A 3,964-nucleotide genomic window follows, 5' to 3' on the forward strand; every position below is an offset into this window, starting at 1 on the left:
CTTTATATATATATATATATATATATATATATATATATATATATATATATATATATATATATATAATTTACCTTATAAAACATCTTTGTCAAACGCACGCTGAATTTTAAGTCGTCCAACTTATTGCACTGTTTACAATCATTTTATAAATTGAAATTTTACGTGGTCAAACAAGGATAAGAACCTGTTATGAAGACTAATTCAAATAGCCACCTCCACAATTTTTTGCTTAAAATATGCAAAGACTCATTCAAATCCCCGGGCCAGTTCATCGGCTCCCAGCCTCCCCGTCACCTATATCTTCCATCTTCCCGTGGCAGAATTCAGAAAACCTTAGCATCCCTCCTTCAAGTCTCCGTCATCAGCACCATACACTACCATCTTTGCTTCTGCTGCCCATTTGCACCACACCACCATCACCTTCACATATTTCCCCTCTATCTTAGAAGACATTGACCAACAAACTTATCTGCAAAATAAATCAGTGAAACTTATCTGTAACAGTCAAAGTTAAAATTGTATTCCCTCATTTTCATTGTTCTCGGTGTTTCCATATTTTTAGCCAATTGAATAGGTATACCACATAAACTCTATATAATCTCCTATATCTCAGTCACTATATAGTGTATCGACATTTGTTGAGATCTATGCTCGTCATCCTTTCTCCCACCACGAACCGCTCCCCCTTTCTATCAGCCTCGAAGCACCGCCACCGAGTCACCACCATCTCAATTAAATACCTCCAACAGCTTAACGCTCCTCTATCCCCTCATGAAAACTCATCTGGAGACAGCTGCGAAATTCATCGCACCCTCCTCATCCGCCAAACCTTTCTTCTCCACAACAGTCTGAAAAACCTTAAAACCACGATAAAAGGCCATATATACACAACCATCACCGCCCACCATCACAGAAAAACCCAAAGAAACCTTCATTTTTATCAACGAGTTACAAATCCCTAACCTCTTGCATTTTCTTTTTCTGTAATTTTCGTAGGTTGCAGGGCATACATAAACTTATTCTCAAGATTAAGCAACATCTTTCCTGGTAGGCATTCATAGATTTAATTATTTTCTTTTATCATCTCTTGCCGAAAATGTATTTGCTATTTTTTTCTGTTCATCTCTGATTTGCTTAAAAAAAATTTCGTTTTTGTTTTTTTGTTATCTAAGATGTGCAATCTGATTAAGCAAGCTTGGTGGAGCATTTTATGGATGTTTTCATAGGTGTAACCTCAGTCGTAGACATGAGGAAGGGTTGCACACCAAGTGTTTGATAAGAATCTCCAGCTAAATTTCATCTCAAATGGACAAGTTCAGTATTCCTCGGTCTTTTTTCTTTCTTTTTTGATGAAACTTTTTCATGATTTTATGAATCATTTATTTAACTGAGGGACCAAATTTGGGTAAACGAAAAGGGTATATAAATAAGAAAAAACACATTTAAATATGGATTTCTAATACTATAAGTTGTTTTGAATGTCTTTTACAAAGATCGGGTTTGTGAAGTGATATGATGGTATAGTATTGCTTGAGAGAGTCAAAACAACGAGATAAAAATAGCACTTTGTATTCAAAAAGGTTGTCCAGGGGGGATAACTGGGAACAACAAATTACAATTGTATGAGGACAAATCATTAGATTGTGATGTTCAACAAGGTATAATTTTTTTTATCATATATCATGCTTTGTGATTACAAAGATGAAAATAGTAAAACGGTTATAAACTCATTAATAATAATATTAAAAAGTTATATCAAACATACCTCTGAATGGGATCAAGGTCCAAATAGTTATACTAAAAAAGTTTACACAGTTATACCAAAAATACCCCTGAATTGTGTATATTTTTAACTGCTTTTAAGCCAAACCTTGAGATGATTTATACTCATTTCTTTCAACTATATATTTACATATTCATTCCTTTTGATATTTATAAAGATGGGACAACAAATTTTGCACATGGGTATCCAATCTTTGCAACGTCTGTGGGAATGCTCTTCAAATGAAAGTTGCAGCTGCTGCTGTGGTATGTATCATATTCATAAAGTATTTCATTTCTTTAATTTAGTGGGTCAAATATATAAAAATATCTTTTAGAACTAACCAGATATGAAAATTATGATTTTTTTAAATTATCATAACCCTTTAATATCTACTTCGATTGTTGAGCTCATAGACTTCAGCAAACGGTTAGTTTCTTTTATGTTTATTAGTTACTTTATTTTATTTTTAGACAATTTATTTTTACTTTTCAAGTAAATAGTTTGACCGGTGGAAATGATAATTCCTAGAGTAGTATCACCATCATTTCGTCAAAATCATCTTCTAAACAAGATGATTTTCATATAAACCACGTCGTTTCTGACATTTTGGAGCTATATCAGGTACAACACATAAAACTTCATATAGTTTTTTTTTAACAGACAACAATTTATACTAATTACATTCTCCTTTGTACAGGAGAGTGTGAAGGCCAACGAAAGCTTTTAATCTTCAAATTGGAAAAGTAAATGGTTTACTTTGAAAAATAATTATATATTTTATTATAAATTATTTTGGTAACTTATTCTACGAATTCATTTCTTTTATATATTTTTGATGGTTGTAGTTTATGTACAAGTTTTAGAAGCATTAAAGTACGTTGCTGTAATCATGGATTTTGATAAAGTACATTGCTATTAATTGCCATGAATAAAATGTCTAAAATACCTTTTATATGATATACAAAAAGGGGAGCTAACCATAACATTCTTTTATTTCTTACATTTTATGTGATATAAAATACCTTCATATATTACATTCTTTTACTTCTTTTAATTTATCATATTAACATAACCATAAGATTTCGTGATCAATTGAATATTCAGTAACCTTACAAGTTGTTGATTTCCTTTGGTTTTGGTTTCCCATTTAAGATTAAGTTTTAGGGGATAAAGTTTGAAGTTGCTAAAGATCCACCAAATATTTTGCATCACAATCTTCAGCTGAGAGGCTATTCGAGTAAAACATAATTCATGAAATTCGATGCATGTTATAGGATGCAATGGAAAGGAGACATTATGTCCACAAATTATTTCTATAATTTATTGTAATTTGTAGTATTTTGTAATGGTTAGTTTAAAAATTTTATTGTTTCAAATTATTTATCTTTATTGTATTTTTTACAGACGTTATAGTAAAAAAAATATAAAGGAGTTTCTTTCATACATATGATAAATAGTTCTTTTTTGGTTGGAAAATATATATCTAAAAGAAATCTTGAACAAAGGTAAACAATAGTAAAGAGCACAATGTTGAAAACCATAATCGGCCGACATTTTCGATCTGTTCAACCAAGAAGCGGTCGAGTTTTTTTGAGCCGTTCAACTGAGAAGCGGTCGGGTTAGAGGTTTTTTGAAGGCCAACAACCACTTGTATACGAACTAAAGAAAATCGGTCGGTTTTTACGAAAACCGGTTCGACTGTGGCTGACTCAACCATTAAAATCCGATTTTAGAAAATGATGATTTTGTTTTTATTTTTAAATTTCTTAAAATTGAACTTAATATAATTTTATTTGAATTTTGTTTACGATCTGGAGCCGAATTTCTTGGCCTTTTTTAACTTAATTTTTCTTTCGTATTTTTTTTGAACTTTTTTTATAATTATCAAAATAATTATGATATAATAATGACAATATTAGGTTTTGGACTGGTTCGACCTGTTGAAAATGACACATTCTCATTCAAACTAAAAAGAAAATAATTTCATATTCGAGTATTCGATTATGTTTTGCATGGGACATCATGTGACAAAAAACAATGGTATTAGTAAAGAAGGAACAAAACAAATCATCTCTGTAAATTAATTTCTAGAAACAATATGCACACGAGCGTCATGAGCTTATTACATGAAACACCAAATTTCCATTTAATCGTTTAATCAAAATTTTCTTATGCATAAAGAATTGCCATTTAATTTTC

At 30.9% G+C, this 3,964-nt stretch overlaps 1 long non-coding RNA gene across 2 annotated transcripts; it reads left to right on the plus strand.

The window, feature by feature from the left end:
- The first annotated feature begins 221 nt into the window (after positions 1–221).
- LOC145092422 (uncharacterized) lies at positions 222–3,208 on the plus strand. Of its 2 annotated transcripts, XR_013702538.1 has the most exons (3): positions 222–574; positions 997–1,047; positions 1,173–3,208. It is a non-coding gene; the product is annotated as an uncharacterized LOC145092422 (long non-coding RNA). The 2 variants fall into 2 exon arrangements; XR_013702537.1 differs by having other exon boundaries at positions 222–1,047.
- Positions 3,209–3,964: the final 756 nt, after the last annotated feature.

This window comes from Lactuca serriola, chromosome 3 (genome assembly GCF_051521515.1).
Source record: "Lactuca serriola cultivar US96UC23 chromosome 3, Lser_US96UC23_V15, whole genome shotgun sequence".
NCBI lineage: Eukaryota > Viridiplantae > Streptophyta > Magnoliopsida > Asterales > Asteraceae > Lactuca > Lactuca serriola.